Source organism: Panthera onca, chromosome B1 (genome assembly GCF_046562875.1).
Source record: "Panthera onca isolate mPanOnc1 chromosome B1, mPanOnc1 haplotype 2, whole genome shotgun sequence".
Lineage (NCBI taxonomy): Eukaryota > Metazoa > Chordata > Mammalia > Carnivora > Felidae > Panthera > Panthera onca.
The window spans coordinates 121408679-121421043 of record NC_138342.1 but is presented as its reverse complement, the minus strand read 5'-3'; the positions used below and the strand labels follow the sequence as shown (position 1 = coordinate 121421043).

At 35.9% G+C, this 12365-nt stretch overlaps 1 long non-coding RNA gene across 5 annotated transcripts in view; it reads left to right on the top strand.

Moving 5' to 3' along the window:
- LOC144616030 (uncharacterized) overlaps positions 1–12365 on the top strand; it is a 118891-nt gene that overhangs the window by 80833 nt on the left and 25693 nt on the right. Inside the window, exon 1 of one of the 5 annotated variants that reach the window (XR_014137546.1) lies at positions 5612–5753. The exons of the other annotated variants lie outside the window; for them this stretch is intronic. This is a non-coding gene — a long non-coding RNA (uncharacterized LOC144616030). Of the gene's footprint in view, positions 1–5611; positions 5754–12365 lie in introns of those variants that run through there. 5 annotated transcript variants of the gene reach the window in all.

The following is a 12365-nucleotide window of genomic DNA, read 5'->3' as shown; positions in this document are numbered from 1 at the left end:
CTGGATTATTTGTTTTCTGGGTGTTGAGTTTGATGAGTTCTTTATAGATTTTGGAAACAAACCCTTTATCTGATATGTTGTTTGCAAATATCTTCTCCCATTCTGTCGGTTGCCTTTTAGTTTTGCTGATGGTTTCCTTCGCTGTGCAGAAGTTTTTATTTTGATGAGGTCCCAATAGTTCATTTTTGCTTTTGTTTCTGTTGCCTCCAGAGACGTGTTGAGTAAGAAGTTGCTGCTGCTGAGGTCAAAGAAGTTTTTACCTGCTTTCTCCTCAAGGATTTTAATGGCTTCCTGTCTAACATTTATGTCTTTCATCCATTTTGAGTTTATTTTTGTGTATGGTGTAAGAAAGTGGTCCATGTTCATTTTTCTGCATTTGCTGCTCAGTTTTCCCAGCACCATTTGCTGAAGAGACTGTCTTTATTCCATTGGATGTTCTTTCCCGCTTTGTTAAAAATTAGTAGACCATATGTTTGTGGGTCCATTTCTGGGTTCTCTATTCTGTTCTATTGATCTGAATGTCTTTTTTTGTGCCAGTACAATACTGTCTTGATGATTACAGCTCTGTAATGTAATACAGATGTATTACATTGTAATGTAATGTAATAATACATCTTGAAGTATGGGATTGTGATGCCTCTAGCTTTGGTTTTCTTTGTCAAGATTGCTTGACTGTTTGGGGTCTTTTCCAGTTCCGTACAAATTTTAAGTTGTTTGTTCTACCTCTGTGAAGAATGCTGGTGTTATTTTGACAGGTATTGCCTTGAATATGTAGATTGCTTTGGGTAGTATTGACATTTTAACAATATTTGTTCTTCCAATCCATGAGAATGGAATATTTTTCAATTTTTTTGTGTCTTCTTCAATTTCTTTCATAAGCTTTCTATAGTTTTCAGTGTATAGATTTTTCACCTCTTTGGTTAGATTTATTCCTAGGTATCTTATGGTTTTGGGTGCAATTGTAAATGAGATCGATTCCTTGATTTCTCTTTCTGTTGCTTCATTATTGGTGTATAGGAATGCAACCGATTTCTGTGCATTGAATTTATATCCTGCCCCTTTGCTGAATTCATGGATCAGTTCTAGCAGTTTTTTGTGGAATCTTTTGAGTTTTCCATATAGAATATCATGTCACCTGCGAAGAGTGAAAGTTTCACTTCCTCCTGGCTGATTTGGATGCCTTTTATTTCTTTGTGTTGTCTGATTGCTGAGGCTAAGACTTCCAATACTATGTTGAATAACAGTGGTGAAAGTGGACATCCCTGTTGTGTCCCTGACCTTGGGGGGAAACCTCTCAGTTTTTCCTCATAGAGGGTGTTATTAGTGGTGGGTCTTTCATATATGGCTTTTACGATCTTGAGGTATGATCCTTCTATCCCTATTTTCTTGAGAGTTTTTATCAAGAAAGTTGCTGTATTTTGTCAAATGGTTTCTCTGCATCTATTGAAAGGATCATATTGTTCTTGTCCTTTCTTTTATTGATGTAACGTATCACATTGATTGTTTTGTGGACCTGCACAAAACAGCCCTGCATCCCAGGTATAAATCCCACTTGTTTGTGGTGAATAATTCTTTTAATGTATTGTTGGATCCGGTTGGCTAGTATTATGTTGAGGTGTCTTGCATCCTTGTTCATTAGGGAAATGGGTCTGTAGTTCTCCTTTTTAATGGGGGACTTTATCTGATTTTGGAATCAAGGTAATGCTGGCTTCATAGAAAGAGTTTGGAAGTTTTCCTTCTATTTCTATTTTTGGAACAGCTTCAAAAGACTAGGTTTTAACTCTTCTTTAAATGTTTGGTAGAATTCCCCTGGAAAGCCATCCAGCCCTGGACTCTTGTTTTGGGGGAAATTTTTGTTTACTAATTCTATATCATTACGGGTTATGGGACCGTTCAAATTTTCTATTTCTTCCTGTTTCAGTTTTACTAGTGTATATGTTTCTAGGAATTTGTCCATTTCTTCCTGATTTCCCATTTTATTGGCATATAATTGCTTATAATATTCTCTTATTATTGTTTGTATATCTGCTGTGTTGGTTGTGATCTCTGCTATTTCATTCTTGGTTTTATTTATATGGGTCCTTTCTTTTTTCTTTTTTTTAAAACATTTTTTAGTGTTTATTTATTTTTGAGAGAGAGAGAGAGAAGAAGAAGAAGAAGAAGAAGAAGAAGAAGAAGAAGAAGAAGAAGAAGAAGGAGAGGGGTAGGAGGGGAGGGGCAGAGAGGGAGACACAGAATCTGAAGCAGACTCCAGGTTCTGAGCTGTCTGCACAGAGCCCAATATAGGGCTTGGACTCATGAACCACGAGATTGTGACCTGAGCTGAAGTTGTATGCTCAACCAACTGACTCACCCAGGTGCCCCTCCTTTTTCTTTTTGATCAAACTGGCTAGGGGTTTATCAATTTCATTAATTCTTTCAAGGAACCAGCTGGTTTCATTGATCTTTTCTACTGTTTTTTTGGTTTCAATGGCATTGATTTCTGCTCTAATCTTTATTATTTCCTGTCTTCTGCTGGCTTTAGTTTTTATTTGCTGTTCTTTTTCCAGATGTTCAAGGTGTAAGATTAGGTCGTGTATCAGAGACCTTTCTTATTTCTTTAGGAAGGCCTGGATTACTATATACTTCCCTCTTATGACTGCCTCCCAGAGGTTTTGGACTGTGGTGTTATCATTTTCATTGGCTTCCATGTACTTTATAATTTCCTCTTTAGCTTCTTGGTTAGCCCATTTATTCTTTAGTAGGGTGTTTTTTAGTCTCCAGGTATTTGTTATCTTTCCAAATTTTTTCTTGTGGTTGATTTCGAGTTTCATAGTATTGTGGTCTGAAAATATGCCTGGTATGATCTTGATCTTTTTGTACTTGTTGAGGGGTGATTTGTGTCCCAGTATGTGATCTATTCTGGATAATGTTCCATGTACACTGGAGAAGAATGTGTATTCTGTTTTAGGATGAAATGTTTGAATATATCTGTTATGACCATCTGGTCCATTGTGTCATCCACCATTGTTTCCTTGTTGATTTTTCTGATTAGATGATCTGTCCATTGTTGTAAGTGGGGTGTTCAAGTCCCCTCCTATAATGGTATTATTATCAATGAATTTCTTTATGTTTGTGATTAATTGCTTTATGTATTTGGGTGCTCTCACATTTGGAGCATAAATGTTTATAATTGTTAGGTCTTCTTGGTGGATAGACCCCTTAATTATGATATAATGCCCTTCTTCATCTCTTGTTACAGTCTTTGTTTTAAAGTCCAGATTTTCTGATATAAGTATGGCTACTCCAGCTTTCTTTTGAAGATTAGCATGATAGATGGTTCTCCATCCCCTTACTTTCAATCTGAAGGTGTCTTTAGGTCTAAAGTGGGTCTCGTGTAAAAATCATATAGATGGATCTTGTTTTCTTATCCATTTTTTTATCCTGTGTCTTTTGATTGGAGCATTTAGTCCATTGACCTTTAGAGTGGGGTACTAAAATATGAATTTATTGTCATTATGTTGCCTGTAGAGTTGGAGTTTCTGGTGGTGTTCTCTGGTCTTTCTAGACTTTGTTGCTTTTGGTTTTTTGTTTGTTTGTTTGTTTGTTTGTCTCTTTGTTTGTTTTTGTCTTTTCTCCCTTCAGAAGTTCCCCCCTAAAATTTCTTACAGGGCTGATTTAGTGGTCATGAACTCCTTTCATTTTTGTTTGGGAATTTTTTTTCTCTCCTATTTTGAATGACATCCTTTCTGGATAAAGAATTCTTGGCTGCATATTTTTCAGATTCAGCACATTGAATACATCCTGCCACTCCTTTCTGGCCTGCCAAGTTTCTGTGGATAAGTCTGCCGTGAACCTGATTTGTCTTCCCTTGTAGGTTTAGGACTTTTTTTCCTTGCTGCTTTCATGATTCTTTCCTTGCCTGAGTATTTTGTGAATTTGACTATGATATGCCTTGTTGATGGTCGGTTTTTGTTTAATCCAATGGGAGTCCTCTATGGTTCCTGGATTTTGATGTCTGTGTCTTTCTCCAGGTTAGGAAAATTTCCTACCATGATTTGCTCACATAAAACTACTACCCCTTTCTCTCTCTTCATCTTCTGGGACCCCTATTATTCGGATGTTATTCCTTTTTAATGAGTCACTGAGTTCTCTAATTCTTAAGTCGTGCTCTTTTGCCTTAGTCTCTGTCTTTTTTTCTGCTTCATTATTCTCCATAAGTTTGGCCTCTATATTGCCGACTTGCTGCTCTGCTTCATCCATCCTTGCCACCGTAGCATTCATTTGAGATTGCAGCTCAGTTATAACATTTTTTATTTCATCCTGACTGGATTTTACTTCTTTTATCTCTGCAGAAAGGAATTATAATCTATTTTCAACCCCAGCTAAAATTATTATTATCATGATTCTATATTCTGGTTCAGACATCTTGCTTATGTTTGTGTTGGTTAAGTTCCTGGCTGTCATTTTTTCCTGTTCTTTCTTTTGGGGTGAATTCCTTCATTTCATCATTTTGAAGGAAGAAAAGGAATTAATAAATAAAAAAAATAAAATTAAACATAAAAACAACAAAAAATATAAAATAGAGGATTCTAGATCCTAGCTGTGTTTGGTCTGGTTGTTGAAAAGAGCTTGATAGATTAGAGAAAAAGGTAAACATAAGAAAAGAAAAAAAAGGAAAAAAAGAAGAAAAAAAGAAAAATGTTTGAAAATTTGAAAAAGTGAATACAATAAAATAGAATAAAATTAAAAGATGGAAGTAAAATAGAATTTTAAAAAATACAAAAATTAAAAAATATAGTAGAAAACATTAAAGAAAAATCTTAATAAAAATGGAAAATAAAAATAAAATTTTCTCTTTCTGTATTCAAGAATAACAAAAGAAAAAAAAGAAAAAAATGAATAGATGGATCAGCGAACAGACTGCAATTTGATTGCAATTACATTGGTTTCCCCTAGAAGTCAAATTATGAAGCAATTTATAGTCCATAGACTAAGCAGGCAGATAGACTTGTGGTGTTCCTGAAGAGGAAGGTTGGCCCAGTTGGGCTGGGCTTAGTGTAACAGCTATGTTCTCCACTAGATGGCACTGCTTATCTTCTGGGGTGGATTGTCATGGCACATGGAGGTGTGTATGCGCATGTGCAGGAGGGATGGAAATGGGGTCACCCAGCTACCCAGTCTCTAATATCAGAACTCTGTGCTCTACCTGACCAGCAACTGTGCACACCTCCTTTGTCTCCAGCTTCTGTCCACTCCCTGCTTTTACACTGTCCATGACCAAGCCTTCAGGCTCTCAGGAAGAACCTCCCTCCTGAGTTTTATCTCGGATGCAGCTGTGTTTCCCAACCCCTCACTTCTGAGGGATTGCAGCTTTGACCTGTTCTGACCCTCTGGGGGAGGGTCTTGCTGAGCAATGGCTGGGTGCTGGCCCTCCCCCATTAATGTTGGGAGACTGTGCTGCTGCTGATGCCCAGAGACTGGCTGGGTGCCAGCATACCCCAGAAAAAAAGTTTGTGCAATCATGTAGCAGCAGTGTTTCACGGATTATGGCAAATCACAACACACATCTGGTGCCAGGCTTCACCCTTAATGTCCTCACTCCAACACCAGTGAATGTGGCTGTTCTCTGGGACCTTTGCCTGTGGGATGGCTGCACAACCTCTACCAAATATCCTCCCAGCAGGGGAACTGGCTCTCTCTGTGTGGCCCGAGGACTCCCCGGACCTCATTCTGCTCCTGAGGATTTGCCCTTCTCACCAGAGCACCACCAGGTATCGAGTTTTGGAGTTTCACACTCTGCACTCCCCCCTGTTTATAGAGTCTTAATGGAATTTAAACCCTCTCCTTTCTCCCTTCTCCCTTTTTTATTCAGTCTTTGTGGCTGTTTCCACTCTTCCTTTTTGTCTCCATCTGCTTTGGGGGGCGCTTTTCCTATACTCTCCCCTAGTTTCTGTCCTCTCTCTGCAAGCAAAAATAGCTCCCTGTCCTCCATGGCTTCTCTCTCCCCCAGTTCACCTCTCTGTACCATGAATCTGTTGAGTTCTGTGGTTCAGGTCGTGCAGATTGTTTTGTTAATCCTCAGATCGGTTTTCTAGTTGTGCAAGATGGTTTAGTGTTGATCTGGCTGCATTTCAGGGATGGGAGATGTAAACAAACAAACAAACAAACAAACAAACTTCCATGCTGTTCTGCTATCTTGGCTCCTCGAAAAAAAAAAGTTTCTTTTAATGTTTATTTTTGAGAGAGAGACAGAGCACGAACTGCGTGAAGGCCAGAGAGAGAGGGAGACACAGAATCTGAAGCAGGCTCCAGGCTCTGTGCTGTCAGCACAGACCCCAATGTGAGGGCTTGAACTCATGAATTGGAAGATCATGACCTGAGCCAAAGCCGGACACTTAAATGACTGACCAATCTAGGTGCCCTGAGGTTTCACCAAATTTCCAAAATTTTTAACAAGATTTGTGACTTTTTTTTAAGATACTGAAACTATGGTTGTGAGTCACCCCACAAAGAAACAGAAAGTTGGAATAGGCATATCCAGACCATTTATTATATCAAGATGCATGGTGTTTGACCTAAATACTTGGTGAACATTATTTGCTATTGAGATCACCAATAAATATATTGGAAGAAGTAACGCAAAAGGAAACTTTGATTTATGTCAGCTGCATCAATTTTCACAGGGTTGGATAATTATGAGGACCCACAAGATTTTCCATGGCATAATTCACTTAGGCTTAAGTAAAGGGAAAGAGTATGATACAGCAGGAGGAATAAAGCACACATATCAGAGAGGTACAAGACTTTCTGGCACAGGTCCCGGCTTCCATTCTCAGTCACACAGAATGTGCTTTGGATTATGAGCCACCAATATATGTACGAGTTACCTTAATCTCAGGGAAATAAGACTCCCATGTAAGATGTCTTTTATACCCCCAGCCATTAGCTCAAAGCAGGCTTTATGACAAGGCTCAATAATAGAAACCAAGAAAACACACAAAACAAGATGCTAATCATTTGTCTGCCTTATTTTTATAAACAATGGTGGTAAGCTGGCACAACTTGTTCTTTGTCTGCCTTGGACCCTAGTTCAGGCCTATATTCATCAATAGTACATTTCATTCAGGTTTGGCAGTGTCAGCACCATGACTCAAAGCATCCCTGGAGATAAACATAGGGTTGGAACAGATCAGCTGGGTAAACTTGTTCTTAACACCATCCACCCTCTGATGCTTGGTCAAGCTTTCTTAATTACAAATGGTTATCATCATTCTTCTTTCTGCATCTTCAGACTATTTATGGAGAGTTAAAAAAATGCAGAAAGATAAGCACCAAACTACTAATCATTTGTAGTATTCAATGAAGTGTAGGTATTACTTTAAAGAAATGTTGCAGCTTTTCAAATATTCCAGTAAAAAGTTGTTCATAATTACATACAAGCTTAGCAGCTTTTTTTAAAAATTTCATTTTTGTTGTTTTTTTTCCAACTTCACTATAGAAAAAAGATCAGAAGAATATTACACGATGGTGACTGAAGAAGCAGATAGAAAGTTTAGTTAGGGATGCACAGAAAATTCCTATGTATGAGTATCCTAGTAGATGTGTGGAGTGGATGGTGTCACGGAATATGAAAGAAGCAATAGGAGGAAAATTAACATTTTTTGTCACAAGAAGTGAGGATGTAGTTGGGGGAAAAACTCAACCAGGTGGTCAACATTAAGGAGCAGTGCTAATATTCTTAAGACCACTGCAGAGCAAGACGAGATCTCAGAAATACCAGGCAATACATTAAGATTCACTGATTTGAATTCAGTTATAGGAAGGACTTCATGCTTAGAACTCAGCTAGGACACCAGAGAATTCATTCATTCATTCATTTACTCCTTCATATGTATTTTTACTCTTTCAATATGTATTTACTAAACTCCTGCTGTGTTGCAAAAAATAAGGTGTAGAATATAGTGCTAGCCATGATAGAAAAAAAAATCCCCATTCTCAAAATTTATATTATGATGAGTGACTATGGAAAGGTTACTTTAATTCTTCCTAAATAGAAATAACATTTGTTCCAGAGTCTATAGTAAGAAGTTGCTGAAGAATGGAGCTTAGCATCCTTAGATTTGGGCTTTGGAAAGATGTGCCAGCAGAAAGTCAAGATTATTTCACTGCCTACATCTTCAGAAATTGCACAGTTTGTGTTGAAAATCTAAATTCATAGAAAATTGTCTCCTAAACCTTTTATTTCCATGATAGAATTGTCTCGATGTAACTAATTTAACATTCCACCTGACTTCGTTATCATAGATCTAGACTAAAATGAATCCCAGGTGAGAAAATGTATATGATTTTATTCTGTTGATGGTTTTTAAAAGTATGTTTAACAAAGCTCTGTTCAAGCATTACAGATCTGTTATAACAGTCAAACCTTAATATCCTCCTTCTGTCTCATGACTCAATATGGTAAATACTTACTATATTCAAACTCTATGAGTTAAAAGATTTTCACACTTAAAGATAAATATCTTCTATCAGCTAAAGAAATATAGTTTTCATGTTATTTCACTTCCTGAAGCTTTTATAAACTGACTTATTTATTTCACTTTATTTTTAATACAGAAATAGCACCAATTCATGCAGTTACATTGATAACAGTAAAGTCAGAAACTTCACTAGCCAATCAAACTTTTTCTTGCTTAATGGTGAGGAAAAGAATCTTTATTTCCATTTCATTAAAACGTTGACTGCTACTTTACTCTCTTAAAGAAATAAAATAAATTCTCATGGAATTAGCTGGCGGTTTTTAAGACTCTTATGCAAATTAGTAGCAGAGCTTAAGCAGTTATAAAAGAAGCTGATAACTCTGAAAAATATGAAAAACTGGAGAGCTTTGACTTATATACACATATGTGTCTACATTTAAAGGCTGAACATGAACCAATAACTTTGTTAGAAAAAAATGAGGTTTCTAAAGTGTACATAGTGAACAGAATGAAATCAACATCTTTAAGGAGAAAATTGAAGTGAAAGGAAAAATAAATACATTGAGGTCTTAGCAAAGGTACTGGAAGAATTATAGATTGTCATATAATAATCAGGATACAAAGAGTAAAAAGTGAAGGCATCAAGTAAGAAACAGCGTACCCATGACAACTTGGGTAGTTACTACTTCCTTTTGTTAGAGACAATGGATCTCATCACCATGCTCAAATATAAAATAATAGCTCCTTGTCACAAGAAAGTTATTCTGGATTTGTATTTTGGTTTATACATTTATGTGCCATTTGCCTGTCTTTTGATGAATGGTCTATCTATAATTCAGAAATGTAGATCTTATTTTCAAAAGCTATTCTTAAACAGTATTTTGAAAAACTATGATATATTTTGAGGAAAAAAATCATGATCACAGATTTGCTGACTCTAAGATTCTTGGCTTATTTTTCATTTGTTTCAATTATAGAATCCAATTAAACAATAATCCCTGCATATTTCATTGTAAGAAAGATTATGTAGCAAATGCCAAGGTTAATTATTGGACAATCGAGTTTACCAATGAATGGGGATGTTGTAATTAGATTCATATAAAGAAAAAAGTGTGAATGTGACCTTTTTAGATGTGTAAAGGCATATCAAAAATACATATTGCTACAAACAAATGGTGAAGAATGGAAAACTCTACATTCAGCAGCCTTAGCTGGGTTTGGTATATACCAGGTCGTTCATAGACATAGGACTTAGTAAGCACGTCTCAGTGCAGGATTGAGGTCTACATTTAGGTGTGGACTCTATTTCCTAGGAGATTAGTATCCAGACAGTTAATGGAGGCTGCAATATAAAGCACAGCTTTATTGTAGACAATAAGCAGTCTGGATTTGGATTCAAATGAAACTGGCTTAGTAGTATAACCTGTGTGTACAGACTTTCTGGACCTTGGTTGCTATAAAATGGAAAAGTTGGATTCAATGATGTTTAAAATTTTTCTTAACTCTAAATTATGCAATTTGTTTTAAAATTGTACATATGATACCCTTACTGGTCAACTCTTCTTTATTGTGAAAACAAAATCAAATTTAACTTTCAGCCATGGGCATTTCAGAAGTATGAGTTAGATGGATTTTGGATAGTGGTACGATTATATTCAGACCATTTAACTTTATGAAAAGAATTGGTTCTATTTCTACTAACATTAAAATCCCATATCAATTCATTATTTTCAAACTGAATATAATCTATCAATGTATAAATTATCTTCCTCATGTTGTGGGCCTTCTTAGTGAGACATTGTGAACTGTAGATTCATCTTAGGAGTGTTTCTTGAGTGATCACCAATCAATCATGATTTAAATAATGGCTATCCTGGGTAGCCAAGGAATCTAATTAGGAAAGTTATTGAATGGATCCCTTTAGAAAAAATAAAAACAAAAACACAAAATAGCAACAACACAAAAAACCCAGCTGAATGAAATTGTATTTAGTGGTGTAAGTTATCCAAATTGAATCATTTCTACCATTACTGAATTTCAATTAAGAAATAATTGTTAAAAAAAAAAAAAAAGAGGTTAGAGAGGGAGAGAGCCAAAGCATAAGAGGCTCTTAAAAACTGAGAACAGGGGCGCCTGGGTGGCGCAGTCGGTTAAGCGTCCGACTTCGGCCAGGTCACGATCTCACGGTCAGTGAGTTCGAGCCCCGCGTCAGGCTCTGGGCTGATGGCTCGGAGCCTGGAGCCTGTTTCCGACTCTGTGTCTCCCTCTCTCTGTGCCCCTCCCCCGTTCATGCTCTGTCTCTCTCTGTCCCAAAAATAAATAAAAAACGTTGAAAAAAAAAAAAACTAAGAACAAACTGAGGGTTGATGGGGGGGTGGGAGGGAGGGCAGGGTGGGTGATGGGTATTGAGGAGGGCACCTTTTGGGATGAGCACTGGGTGTTGTATGGAAACCAATTTGATAATAAATTTCATATTAAAAAAAAGAAATAATTGTTGAATAGATAAATGTTCTAGAAATATTTTTTCCTGGCAAATAAAAGTTCCAGTTACTTTTCCAAGAACATTTTCATAAATATATATTTGACTTGACCTGCCTGACAACTGTGGTAGGAGTATTCCTCTAAATAGTATTATGATAATTAAACAAAGGGATGTATATTTTTATCTACTGCCCGAATCAGTTAGGAATTTTTTGTTCTATTTGATAGAAAACCTGAAAGTAACAGTTATTTAAACACAATGGAAGTGGATTCCTCTTTTGGATAATATTCCTTAGTAGACAGTCCTGAGTGTATGTGGTGACTTCTTTTTGTCTGGCTCCATATCTAACTTCCATACTCAAAATCCTTTCATCTCCAAGATGGATGTTGCAGTTCCAGGCATTTTATTTGGATTCTAGACAGCAAGTATGAGGAGAGAAAAGAAAAGCATATTTTCCTTTGAGGACACTGCAAACACCATCTCCACTTACACTGCATTGACCAGGACTTAACCATTTGGTAATACCTAATTGAAATTTAGGCTGGAAAATGTGGTCTTTATTTAAGGTAGTCATGTGCTCAGCTAAAAATCAGGGTTTCTAATAGTGACATAGAATGGCAGAATGGATATTAGGAGCTATTGCCTATTATTATTAATTATTACCTAGATAAAAAGCATAAAGTACAAAATATATAGGGCAAATTTTCTTCCTTAAGTTATATGGTGATTTGAACAAAATTAACAAATAGATAAAGCACTAGCTAATTTAATCTAGAAGAAAAGGGAGAGAATACAAATGTACAAAATAGGAAATAACAAAAAGTTGAGAGAGCACAAATATATAAAATAAAAAATAATAAGTGGAATAACTTGTAATAGTAGAAAATAAAAAAAATAAGAGATTAATTTGTGGACCTCCTCTATGAAAATATTTTTGAAAATATAAGCTAAATGGCTAATTTTCTATGAAAATCTTTTTACCAGTCATGTTCCCTTTTAGATAGTAAGCCTAAACAGATCAATATTTTATAGAAGAATTAGATAAATTACCCTACTGGAAATCATTTGGCCTGAATGATTTAAAGGGAAAGTCTAACAAAACCTTAAAAATTAGATAGTTTTAATTCTATAAAAACTTTCAATTTTTTTATGAGACTCCAGTTATACCTTAGTAAAGCTGAAAAAAATCCAGTCAAATTAGATATGATAAGCTTGATTGAATCCTAGCTTAAAAAATTATAAAAGATATTTTGGGGACAACTGAAGAAATTTGAATATGTACTAGATGTTAGATGATTATTAAATTATGATAATATATTTATTATTAGGAGATGCATGTAAAATTATTTAGGGATAAAGGGGCATAACATCAGCAGCAGCAACAACAACAACAACAACAACAACAAAAATTCTTCTAAAGA